This window comes from Peromyscus leucopus, chromosome 1 (assembly GCF_004664715.2).
Source record: "Peromyscus leucopus breed LL Stock chromosome 1, UCI_PerLeu_2.1, whole genome shotgun sequence".
Taxonomy (NCBI): Eukaryota; Metazoa; Chordata; class Mammalia; order Rodentia; family Cricetidae; genus Peromyscus; species Peromyscus leucopus.
The window spans coordinates 112157558-112170457 of NC_051063.1; the positions used below are offsets into that span (position 1 = coordinate 112157558).

Genomic DNA, 12900 nt, shown 5'->3' on the forward strand with positions numbered 1-12900 from the left:
GCTACAGCTAGAACTACAATGCCCAGGATGCTCCGGTCGGAGTGCCCAGAGAGAGACCGGACCAGCCGCCATGTTGAAGCTCAGGAGCTGCTGCGGGCCGAGGCTTCGGCGCTCGTGAAGCTGAGAAGTGGCGTGGTGAGAATGGTGAGTCAGAGGATGTAGGGGTTGATAACCTAGAGCACTGACTGGGACTGGACGGAGACTACACTGGGGATGGGCAGGGCCGTGGGACCGGCGATGGCCTCGCGAGTCGGCGTGAGTTGCACAGGGCCTCACGCCTTTCCCTCAGCTTTTTACCCGGGGACCCAGGAAGTCGCTTCACTTCTGGGCGCGAAGGAAACCTTAGATTGTTCCTAGCGGGACAATCTGGGCAGAAGGTGTCTTTGTTGTGTTCCGGGGGCCGGGGACGGCGGGCCTCGCGCCAGGTTGGACAAGAAGCCGGCTTGCACCCGGTGAGTGGGGCTAAACCTAGGTTAATTTTTTTGTCGTGTTGTCATTTTTCCCCTCTATCCCTCATGCCCTCTTCCTCAGGTGTCTGACCTCCCCCACCCACCGCGCGCGCGCGCGTCCTTCTCTCTCCCCCTCCCTCTGTCCCTCTCTCTCCCCCCCCTCCCTTCCTCCCTCTCCCCCCTCCCCCCATAATAATTTGCAAAGGGCCTCAAAGAAATCATTGGTAGATAACTGAGCGTGAAGGGTTGTATCTTTGTTCCCGAAAATAAGAAAGTCAAGGAGCTACCAAAAGAAGTTAGTACCTAATCTTTCTTACCCACCAGCGAAAGTAAAAGACATTAAAAAGGGACTGCAAGTGAGCAATCTTACTCAGGATAAATGCTGAATGAACTATGCTAAAATACTTCGGATACTCAGAGTTGGTAACCATGCATCACCAACTTACCCTTTCTTCCTTTGTTAGTATATATTAACAAAATAATGCAAAACAATTATTTCGTTGTGACATCTTAATGCAGATAACCTTAGTTAATGCATTAACCAACCCCTTCCATTACCCACTTTGGTACCCAACCAATTAAAGTGCATTCAGTGTCTTCTTTGGCATATTTCAAATGTATGATTACTTCAAGAACTTCTGAGTCCTTTTATTTGTTCAGCATCTCAAATTATCTGTTTCCCTCAGTTGCATAACTAAAGCAGTACTGTGTGTTTGTTTTTCAGATTCTGAAGTTCACTATGGAAAGATGGGAAATTTTGCTTCCTACCTAGGGTCTATGAAGAGTTAAAAATGCTGATAAGCATAACTTGTGTTGTTTATTCTCTTTTGCATTTAAATTTGAAAACTGAGTTCTGCACAGGAGATGTAGCTCGGTGGTGAGGATTCACCTAGCATACTCAAGGCTCTGGTTGGATGCCCAGCACCGGTTTGTTTGCTTCAGTGAAAATACACGCTATGCCTCTCTTAGAAGTTAATAAAATTCAACGGGTAAATATATCTTCCTTTCAAAACACTAAGCACATTGGTTTTTAAATTGCCAAAACACAGTGGGAACAGTCAAAGGTGTATGCAGATGATGGCAGTTAAAAAAAGCTTTCCAAGATTCATCTTACGTTGTGAAAAGAAGCCAGGAGAGTGGCAAAAGCCATTCTTGCATAAATTCAACCATCTAAAAGCATCAGAAATATTGCTGTTCTTCTGCCTGGAATGATGGTAAGTACTAGAAAGGAAACAAAGTGCTTACCATTTCCTTTCTGCCCTTAGGTTTAACTGTAGGGTTTAGGCTAATGAATCTTTATAAGACATTTATATGAGCAATAATCTTAGTTTGAGTTACTGTGGAAGACTGATTTATTGAAAGAAAAATAACAGATTGTTTAGAAATAGTGTGAAAAATGGGACCAATATAATATAATGGATTCTATAATTTGTCATGTTATTGAGTGCTTTGAAGTGTTTTAGCCTTAAATATAATGGATACTCAACCATAAATGTGTGGTAAAAAATAATTGGTATATTTTAGAAAGACTGTACAAGTTAAGTCTTGAATAGGAAAAAAATTTTTCATGTTCTTTAGAAACATAAGGCAAGAAAAGGAAAACATTTTACCAGGGGAAAAATGTATTTTCAGACCTCCTCTTTTTTAAGGAAAATGTTTCCCATAGTGTACATTTCCCTAAGTGGACACAGATGGACATACCATTTGGATTTGGCTACTGTGGGTTTGTTTTTTGTTTGTTTGTTTGTAACAATCTTTTAATTCATTCCAGATAATAAGAAAACTTATTTCTCATATTTTAGACATTCTTAACTTTAATTGACAATAGTTAGGAAACGAAAGTCTCAGGTTAGTACCATAGCTGTGGTATTTGTAACAGTTTGACATAGATTTTGCTTCAGGATTTACTATCTGGCTTAAGGTAAATGCAGCAAATGTCTCAGGGTCAAATTTAAAGTCTAGCTAGGCAGTAGTGGCACACACCTTAATCCCAGCACAGGAGGCAGCTCAAGGCCAGCCTGGTCTAGAGACGAAATTCCAGGATGGCCGGGCTACACAGAGAAACCTTGCCTCTAAACTTAAATAAATAAAAGTCTAAATGACTTCAAATTATTTTACCTAGAAAAGCATCTACCACCTTTTTTCTCTTTTACCATCTTATTTCTCAGATTTTAACAGGTTTGGACAATTAAAGGGACACATAGAACATGTCTTTGCAAGAAGATATGCTGATAAACCTTGTTGGTGAACATAACCATTTCAGGAAATTTAGGTATGCAGAGTTGCTCAACTGTATCCAATTATGTAAGTAGGTATGTGTTCATAGGCTTTTGAGATGCTATCTGCGGGAACTTGGTGTAAAGAGTATTCCTCTTGAATTGTATCTTTTTTTATAAACGGCTTTATTGAAATGAAATTCACATATGCAGTTCACCTATTTAAAGGGTATAGTCCAATGAGTTTTAGTTTGCTCAGAGTTCCAGCCATCAACACATTTATACAAGAAAACTATACAAAACCATGCACTTGTAAGTATGAGGAAATAATTGTGGAAAGATTCGGATCTTTCTCTAAAGAGGTAATATACAAAGCTTATTATTATGAGTAAAGTTGACATACAGTGCTTCAATTACAGTTGAAATACTGCAAGTAAACAGCATGTTCCTTGTATGTAATTCGTGGGTTTTACTGGAAACACTATTGTGGAATAGGTAAGTGACAATTATATGATGCAACACTGTCAGAGTTGAGAAGTCATTGAGGGTGATGCACTGTTTACAATGATTGCTTTTTCTGTATGATTATACTGGGTATTAATTTTAGTCTAATGAGGCTATTTCATTTTCAATGTTCATGTTTGTGTGCCTTTCTAAAATTCTGCTTTTTTTTCCTATTTTTTGCTGCTTTTGAGTTGGTTTCTGAACATTTTTTCCCCAGAAGGCATTGTTTTTCCATGAAGGCTTACTAAATTTGTTATTTTTCATATAAACTGAATTAACAATATAGTAAAAAGTCACCAGATTTCATGGTTTAAGGAATGAATCGTGGAATAGATAAAAGTGCATGCCAAATAAAGATAAGAGGTTTGAATCTGAAAAAAATAAATAATGGCCGGGCAGTGGTGGCGCACGCCTTTAATTCCAGCACTCGGGAGGCAGAGCCAGGTGGATCTCTGTGAGTTCGAGGCCAGCCTAGTCTCCAAAGCGAGTTCCAGGAAAGGCGCAACGCTACACAGAGAAACCCTGTCTTGAAAAACCAAAATAAATAAATAAATAATGGGAGGGACTGGCAGAATTAAAAGGGTTTCTTTAAAGATGTTAGAAGCAACAACCTATTTATTTTTAAAGGTTTATATGTATGGATGTTTTGCTTTCATGTATGTGCTTGCTGCCCATAGAGGTCAGAAGGCATCATATTTCCCTTGGAACTAGAGAAATAGATGGTTCTGAGCCACCATGTGAGTGATGGGAACTGACCCTGATCTGCAAAAATAGCAAGTGCCACTGAACCTTCTCTATCTCACAACTTATTTAATCCCTCTCTTAGAAGATAAAGTCCCATCCTAATTCATTGCACAGTGGTCACCTACTTCCTAAAGGAATCTGAGGACATTGAGCTCCCACTCAGCTGAGAAAACCAGCCAAGGAGACGATCTCTGAAATACTTCTGCAATCATTTTCCTGCATAATGCTTAATGGTTTGGCCATGGGGCCTGATGGCACTAACCTGTAATCCTAGGACCCTGGAGGTAGAAATGGGGAAACTGACTTGGAGCCCAGCCTATACTGCCTAGGGAATTCCAAGCCATCGTGAGTTACATGGTAAATTCCTGTCAAATCACAGACAAAATTTTGTTGAATTCTTTTTCTTTTTTGCGTGAATTCTTTTTATTTTCATAATTGCCATTTTCAGTTCTTGACTGATTATATAACCAAACTTGTGTTTTGTGCATTTTTTGATGCTACTCAAAAAAAAAAAAAAAAAAAGACATAAATAGTGGCCATGAACCTTACTATTGAGTAATTTCATTCTAAACGGTGGTATTTGCTCTTCATGGGTATATCATTAATGCACACCAACTCCAATTGTAATCCTGATAACCACTATTGGAGAAAGTATTAAATGTACAGTGAATGGGGCTGGTCTCTGCCCAGCTACCTTTATGAATGTCTGTCACTGATAGGAGAAATCCATAATGATTGAATTTATTAGTTTACTTAATGTGGGTAGTGTGTGATTGTGTGAACAGGAAAGATGCAAAAGGAGAAAAGCAATTGACAGGCAGCATAAGCCTCTGCAAATGTCTTACATTCATTTCTAACAGTTAGGAATTAAACTTTACATTGCCTGAAGTCATTCTCATCCCATTGCTTAGCGGGTTTTTTTTTTTTCCCTAGAGATTTAACTGGAAGGATAAATACAAACGAAAAAATAAAAAAAACACTAAGAGTTACATAAAATGAAATACTTAAAAGCATCAGAGGTATTACAATGTCCTGGCACTATAGTTCATCCAGTTTGTTTAAATGTAGGTCCATTTAATCTCATGAGATGTATATATTCTGGTATGGGTATAACCTGGGATATTTCTTTTTTTTTTTTTTTTTTTTTTTTTTTTGGTTTTTCGAGACAGGGTTTCTCTGTGTAGCTTTGCGCCTTTCCTGGAACTCACTTGGTAGCCCAGGCTGGCCTCGAACTCACAGAAATCCGCCTGCCTCTGCCTCCCGAGTGCTGGGATTAAAGGCGTGCGCCACCACTGCCCGGCTAACCTGGGATATTTCTAAGGAAAGACAATATGGCTGCAGGTTAAATTACTGTGCTGTTAATTAATACATTTTGAACAACAAAAAAAAAGTTGCAAAGCTCGTCTAGGATTTTATATTCAGACTACTTTCTGTTCCTGGCAATTATAAGACTGAGTCTACCAATCTAATACTTCAGCCACTGGAAATGAGGGAGACACATTAATAAATGTAACTTGCTTTGAATCTGGACACCAAGATTCAAAGAGCCACTTGTCACCCACCATCACCCCTTTCATTTTTCAGAAACAGAATCTCTGTAGCTGTGGGCTGTCCTGGAACTACATAAACCAGGCTAGCCTCCAACTCACAGAGATCCATCTTGGAACCATTTTTTTCTGCTAAGCTAATTGTGGTAACTAATATCTGTGCAGTGGTCTAGGATAAATTTCAAATAACCTAAGTAGAAATAAGTTCTTTTGTTTTGAGACAGGTTCTTTGTACATCCTTGGCTGTCCTGGAACTCACTATGAGCCTTAGACTCAGATCCTCTTGCCTCTACCTCCCTTGTTCTGGTGCTAAAGGCGTGCACCACCAAGCCTGGCACAGAAATAAGCCCCTGTTGACTATCATAGTTGAGGGAAGTAAATTTTTAGAGCTCTGTTAAAATTGGCTTAAAAAGTATTTGACAGGTGGGAAATAATTCTTCTGGTAACACTGGAGATATTAAAATGTGTATGCTCTTTGAGGTCAAACTAAAGTTTGTCAAACCGTTTCTACTATTGTACATCATGGTGGTTAAGTATATTACCTATAATCGTCTATCAGCAGAAAGTTGGCTTTGTCATTTAGTAGGTGTTAGCAATAGAAAGATGAGTCTCAGTTCCATATGACGTTAGCTTATTCATTCTCAGCTTTTACTCATACAAAAGTTATATGCCTACTTCATTGATTTTTCCAAAGAATTAAGGAAATACATGAAAATGCTTAATATTCAAAGGGCAGTATTGTGTGGTGCTTAGGACATGAACTGAGGCAAAAATAACTTGCACTAGGAATTACTAAATGCTAAAATTTACTTAATACTTTTTAAGCATTAAGGTAGATTTTCTGTATCTTAAGTTACAAATCCATGTTCCTTTGGTTTTGACTGTAGTCAGTACTTCATTTAGTGATATCCTACATAATAGACAATTTACACTTAACCAAAAGTTCCATCAAAGATTAAAATAAGGAGAGCGTCTGAGTAATATAAGTAAACCCATTCGGGGAAATGATGTGCAGATACCTAAAGTTGTGCAGGTGGGATGGCCTGCTTAAAGAATGGCTGTATACAGGAACTCCACAGTCCTAAGTGGGGGGGGGGGGAGATATCTTAATGTCTAGACTCTTCATTTCTGTACTGACTATATGGCAATCTAGAGGAATGAGGTTTGAATCAGTCCTTTAAAAATGTATTCAGCACAATATTAAGTCCAGTAATAGGGAGGCAGAGGCAGTCATATCCCCCTGAGTTCAAGCCCAGCAAACAGGGCTACATGATGAGATCCTTTCTCAAAAAACAACAGAAAACACCAATGTAATAACACCAAAGTCAGACTTCTTAGTATAGGTTATCCTAGTTCACTTGAGTTTTCTCCTTTCCCTCCCAGACACTTGTATTGCCACTACAGCTTTGTGAGTGCAAGCAAGTACTACCACTAAGCTATATGTATAAATAGCACTCTTTCTACTTTTTGAGTCACTGACTGAATATCGCAGGCTAGAGTTGAACTTTGAAAATTTTGATTGTAGGCCTAGCTTCTAATTCAGTCTGCTGCAGTCTATAGAGCTCTTCAAAATCAAGACTGTTTACATGCATAAACTACAGTGCATTTGAATTAGGAAGAAAGTAATCAAATAACTAAAAAATTAATCTTTACAGAGAAATAACATGTTTTATTAGCTCCATGATACCTAGCAATGCCTCAGCCAGTGTCCAGCAGACATTTCAAGCTACCTGAAGCAGTGTTATAAGGAAATATCACTTCAGTTGGGATAGTCATGATTACTGCTAATACTATAATTTGTTTACATTAAGTTTCTTAATAAAAAGTGCAAATAGCCGGGTGGTGGTGGCACATGCCTTTAATCCCAACACAAGGGAGGCAGAGCCAGGCGGATCTCGAGGCCAGCCTGGGCTACAGAGTGAGTTCCAGGAAAGGTGCAAAGCTACACAGAGAAACCCTGTCTTGAAAAACCAAAAAAGAAAAAAAATGCAAATAAGCAAGGTGTACTCGCATGCCTTTAATCCCAGCAATGGGGAGGTAGAGGCAGGCAGATACCTGTTGGAGGCCACCCTAATCTATAAAATTGAATTCCAGGAAAGCCAGGACTTTTAAGCAGATAAAAAGCCATGCACTGAAATTTACCAGACAAACGATACATGTGAAGTCTATACATTTAGTAATGTTTTTATTTATTTGAGAATTCAGTACATTTTGATCATATTCTTTCCTCTTCTGCCAGATTCTGATTAATAGAAGTCGCTGAAAGTAGTAACAAGTTTTGAGTCACTGTCCAAAAGCCCTTGATTTAAAACCTTTGTTAAGATTTTTAATAGCATACCTTATATTCATTGATTTCATACATGTAAATAATATAACTTAATTCTAGTAACTATTCTCATTACTGTATCCAAGGCCAATTAAGCCAAATATAGTGGTACCTTGCATTCAAAGGTTCGGGTAGTAAGACAGACACCAGCCTGAGCTATATAGGCCTTATCTCAAAAATAAATAAAATCTCAGCACAGAAAATTTGTCCCTGATCCCAAATAATTCAAAATGCTTATAAAATTAACTTAAGAGGCTGAAGAGATGACTCAGTAGTAAAAAGCAACGGCTGCTCTTCCATAGAACCCAGATTAAATTCCCTGCACCCACATGGTGACTCGCTGTGGGCTCTAAGTCTTGTTCAGGGGATCTGATTCTTTCTTTTAGACTCTGGGCATCAGGCATAAATAATGCACAGACATACAAGCACATAGTAAAAAAGGAAAAAAAAATTAGATGCATGAATTTAAGGAATTGTTCATGATGAAACCTTGATATTAAACTCACCCATTCATTTCTTACAGATCCAATACAGGTGTCTGGAACATGTGGGCGTGGCTGTATCTAGTGGACCTGGTACATGCATACTACAAGCTTGCCAAAAACACGGAGAAAGAAGAGCAATATTAGAGTATATTCAATTCAAGGAGCATCATGGAGACAGTACATGGCAATACTCTGCTCAGTAAATAAGCTCGGAGTTGTTTCTAATGTAAGAATATCTTAGCATCCTAAGGTTATATTCTCAACAGAAAACAAATATTGACATATTTAGCTATGATTTTCAGTACTTGATACAGGAATTACCATAGTTTTGAAATTTAAGCTCAAATCCAGGCCATGCAGGTAACTGAGCAGGTAAACCTGAGTTTGAATCCCAGAACCCACTGTACAAGGACCTCATGAAAGTTGTCCTCTGACCATGTGTCTGCCAACCTGAACTCACGCACATATACATTATACACTAACAATTAAAAACAAGTCTGCCTGGCAGTATCTGTTAACAAGGAAAGGAGGTGAGAATACAACTGATTGGTTCAACCTAAAGTCCACTACTCAATCAGGAGGACACAAAAAGAAAATTGCATTCTTGAGTATTTCCACTCTCTGCATATAACCCAAAGAGGTGCAGCAACAATTGTCAAACAGACCTGGTGACAAAAGGCATACCATCTGCATGGTTTCATAAACAGCAGGACTTGGGAAGTTGGGGGCTTAGAGCTAACTTATAGATACCAAACCCATGTCTCAGAAAATAAATCCTGGTTGCTGGGATTAAAGGTATGTGCCACCATTCCTAGCTTACAACTGCATACATTTTAAAGACTTTTAAATGTATATAAATATTTATGCTGCAATAATTTTCTCTATTTTGCCTTCACAGTGTAATCATCCAACTCTACTCCAAGAAAAATAGTTGCAAAATTTTTGGAGCTTGTGCTTATACCTCACAATTCAACAGTTCTTAATCCCTCCATACACAAATATGTTTTCATATGCTTGTCCTGAAGGAAAAGCAATTTAGGCAGAAACATTCTTTGGACAAGAAAAATAATAAAGGTGAAGAATGATTCCCAAGCCCCTCTGATCCACAAAGGTAGCCCTAGATCAGTGTCTGATTTTCGACTGAAAATAAGTACCAAGCCAGGCAATGGTCATGCATGACTTTAATCCCAGCACTTGGGAGGCAGAGGCAAGCAGATCTCAGTGAGCTTGAGACCAGCCTCGTCTACAGAGCTAGTTCCAGGACAGCCAGGGCTGTTACACAGAGAAATGCTGTCTCAAAAACAAAGTGAGTACCTGACACTAAAGCCTGACCCTGTCAGTACTGATACAATTTGCTGTGAGTGGTCCTTAGTGACAAAAACATGTATATCTATAATGCCCAGTGCTCAGGCCGGTGAGCACATTGTAGTGCACACATGGACACTGTTACTGTAAACTCCAAGAGCTTGGGCTGGAGAGATGGCTTAGAGGTTAAGAACACTGGCTGCTCTTGAGTTCAATTCCCAACAACCACATGGTGGCTCACTCCAAGAACTTGAATGCTGCATTGATACTGATCCTAAGCACATAGAAGAAAGGACATGTGACCAATTATTTCCCTTTCAGAGCAGTTACCTACTTGGGTCATATGGTACAGTAAATACAGTGGATAAGTCACAATCTCAAAATAATGACTTTGAGACACGGTTTTACATTGTAGCCCAGGTTGGCCTCAAACTTGGCGATCCAATCCGTTTGCCCCTGAATTCTAGTAATTTTTTTTTAATGAGCGTTTACATTTTATGTGTATGTAGGCTGGAGGATATGTGTGTAAGTGCTGATGTTGGAGGAGGCCAAAGCTCTCCCTGGAAGTTAAGGTACTATGAGATACCTAACTTGCGTGCTGGAACCCAAACTCCTGCCCACTGCTAGAGCAGCGTTGTTTGTTGTTTTTTTTTTCGAGACAGGGTTTCTCTGTAGCTTTGGAGCCTGTCCTGGAACTCACTGGGTAGCCCAGGCTGGCCTCAAACTCACAGAGATCCACCTGCCTCTGCCTCCCTAGTGCTGGGATTAAAGGCGTGTGCCACCACCGCCCGCCTGCAGCGTTCTTAACCACTGGGCCATCTCTCCAGCTTCTTGAGAGCTACTTTTTTTTTTTTTTAACTTTAGTTCATTCATTGAGTCCATATGATCCTACTTTTTTCCCCCCTGAGCCTGCTCCCACCCAGTCTTTTGAGACAGGACTCAAAAGTTTCCCAGATTAGCCTATAATTTAAAATCCTCTTGTTTCAGCCTTGTAGGAACTGGGATTACAGGCTACCATACCCTGTTCTAAAAATAATTAGAAGCCAGGTGTGGTGGTGTGTGCCTTTAATTCCAGCATCTGGGAGGCAGAAGTGGGTGGATCTCTGAATTCAAGGCCTGGTTGGTCTACATAGAGAATCCCAAGACAGCCAGAGCTATGTAGACGTTTTGTTTTGTTTTTTGAGACAAGGTTTCTCTGTAGCTTTGGAGCCTGTCCTGGACTATCTCTGTAGAGCAGGCTGGCCTCAAACTCACAGATCCACCTGCCTCTGCCTCCCGAGTGCTGGTATTACAGGTGTGCACCACCACCACCCGGCCGGCTTTTTTTTTTTTTTTTTTTTTTTTTTTAAGATATCTAGGAACAAATGTATACTTTTATCACTTGACCAGTAAATTGTAGTCTACTAATCTGAAACTAATAGAGGTAGAAAAGTTGCCTTCAAAATGTATAATACCAACTGGGCAGTGGTGGGCACACACCTTTAATCCAGAGCCAGGCAGATCTCTGACTTGTCTACAGAGCAAGATCCAGGACAGGCACCAAAACTACACAGAGAAACCCTGTCTCGAAAAGAAAAAAGTATAATACCCTCTCCAAATTAATTACAATAGCAGAACAGTTCAAATTTCTAGACCCTCTTTCACTGCAGCATGACTTGTTCACACACTAGCAAGCTGCACTTAGCAGCCAGATAGTGTTGGTACGTGAATATGCCCTTTCCTTCTGTTTGGCATGAACACAGTTATGGTGTGATTGTTTAATTCATATGTTGTTAAATTACAAAACTGATATGTCCCTTAGTTTTGTAATATTTGGCTTGTCACATTTTATAATTTTTGTAAAAATTTTGTACTAGAGGTTTTTGAGATCAGGAAATACTGTAGATTTCCTAATGAAATCCTTTGGTCTGGATTGGAAACTCAGTCCCTGATTCCCAATATAACAGAACCTTGCAACAAGGACAAGTAGGACAGCCTGTGTATTTAGGGGTAGGATGTATGAGGGATTGGAGAGATGGCAGATCAGTCATGAGCACGTGCTCTTGCAAAAGTCCCAGTGCCTGTATCCAATGCCACATAACTGCCTGTAACTACAGTTCCAGGGGATCTGATGCCCTGTCCTTCATGAGCATCTGCATGCATGTGGTGCACATACACTCAGGCATAAATAAAATTTTAAATGGGGGCGGGGAAGAGCTGGAGAAATGGCTCAGAGGTTAAAAGCACTGCTTGCTCTTCCAAAGGTTCTGAGTTCAATTCCCAGCAACCACATGGTGACTCATGACCATCTGTAATGAGATCTGGTGCCCTCTTCTGGCCTGCAGAGAATTTCTGGAGACAACACTGTATATATAATTTAAAAAAAAAAAAAAAAGGCGCTGGGCGTGGTGGTGCACACCTTTAATCCCAGCACTGGGAGGGAGAGGCAGGCTGATCTCTGAGTTCAAGGCCAGCCTGGTCTCCAAAGTGAGTTCCAGGAAAGGTGCAAAGCTACACAGAGAAGCCCTGTCTTGAAAAACAAAACAAATAAATAAATAAAAGCTTGTCACAGCATTGTAAAAAAAAATTTAAATAGGCATTGTTAAAGTTTATGTCATTATCTATTGAATGCCATGACCCTAAAAAAACAATACAGTATCAAGTATATCCTCTAAAGATATGCCTGCAAAATATCTCTAGAATGAGTGAATAAAAAGGAGTTATGCCCTGAACTGAGTTTAATTGGTTTTTAGATTTCTAAAACTGAGTGCCTTGTGATCCTGGTGGCAACAGAGGTCATAAGAGGTTGTTAGATTCTCTGGAACTGGAGTTCTGGATGGTTGTAAGCCCCCAGGTGAGTGCTGGGAACTAAATGGTGGTACGCAAGAGTAACGTGTTCTCTTAACTTCCTAGCTCCAAATTAACTTTTAAATTTTTTTTGGGGGGGTGGGTTTCTCTGTGTAGCTTTGGAGCTTTTCCTGGAACTCACTCTGTAGCCTAGGCTGGCCTTGAACTCACAGAGATCCGCCTTCCTCTGCCTCCCGAGTGCTGGGATTAAAGGCTTGCGCCACCACTGGCTAATTTTTAAAATTTTTAATGAGGTCCGGAGGAATAGTGTAATGATACTATGCTTGTCCAAGGCTCTGGGTTTGATCTTCAAATGGCTACATCCACTGACTGGCCTTTTATTCTCAGAGATCTGCCTGCTTCTGCTTCCCGAGTGCTGGAATTAAAGCATGTGCCACCATGCCCAGTCCCGATCTATGTTCCTATTATCTAATAAGGTTTTCTATCAAAGCCCCAGCAATAGAAAGGATATTGAAGGATCTACCTTTACACATTCTA

The 12900-nt window shown here is 39.9% G+C and overlaps 2 long non-coding RNA genes across 4 annotated transcripts; one reads left to right on the top strand and one right to left on the bottom strand.

Annotated features, from left to right (window-relative positions):
* The first annotated feature begins 49 nt into the window (after nucleotides 1–49).
* LOC114695941 lies at nucleotides 50–12543 on the top strand. Of its 3 annotated transcripts, none has more exons than XR_005089611.1 (3): nucleotides 50–2721; nucleotides 8310–9345; nucleotides 12309–12543. It is a non-coding gene; the product is annotated as an uncharacterized LOC114695941 (long non-coding RNA). The 3 variants fall into 3 exon arrangements; XR_005089612.1 differs by lacking the exon at nucleotides 12309–12543 and having other exon boundaries at nucleotides 8310–8497; nucleotides 9170–10301; XR_003734937.2 differs by lacking the exon at nucleotides 12309–12543 and having other exon boundaries at nucleotides 8310–9066; nucleotides 9170–10300.
* Nucleotides 4397–5328, bottom strand: LOC114695942. The gene is made up of 2 exons (XR_003734938.2): nucleotides 5219–5328; nucleotides 4397–5027 (listed from the first exon to the last, which is right to left on the bottom strand). It is a non-coding gene; the product is annotated as an uncharacterized LOC114695942 (long non-coding RNA).
* Nucleotides 12544–12900: the final 357 nt, after the last annotated feature.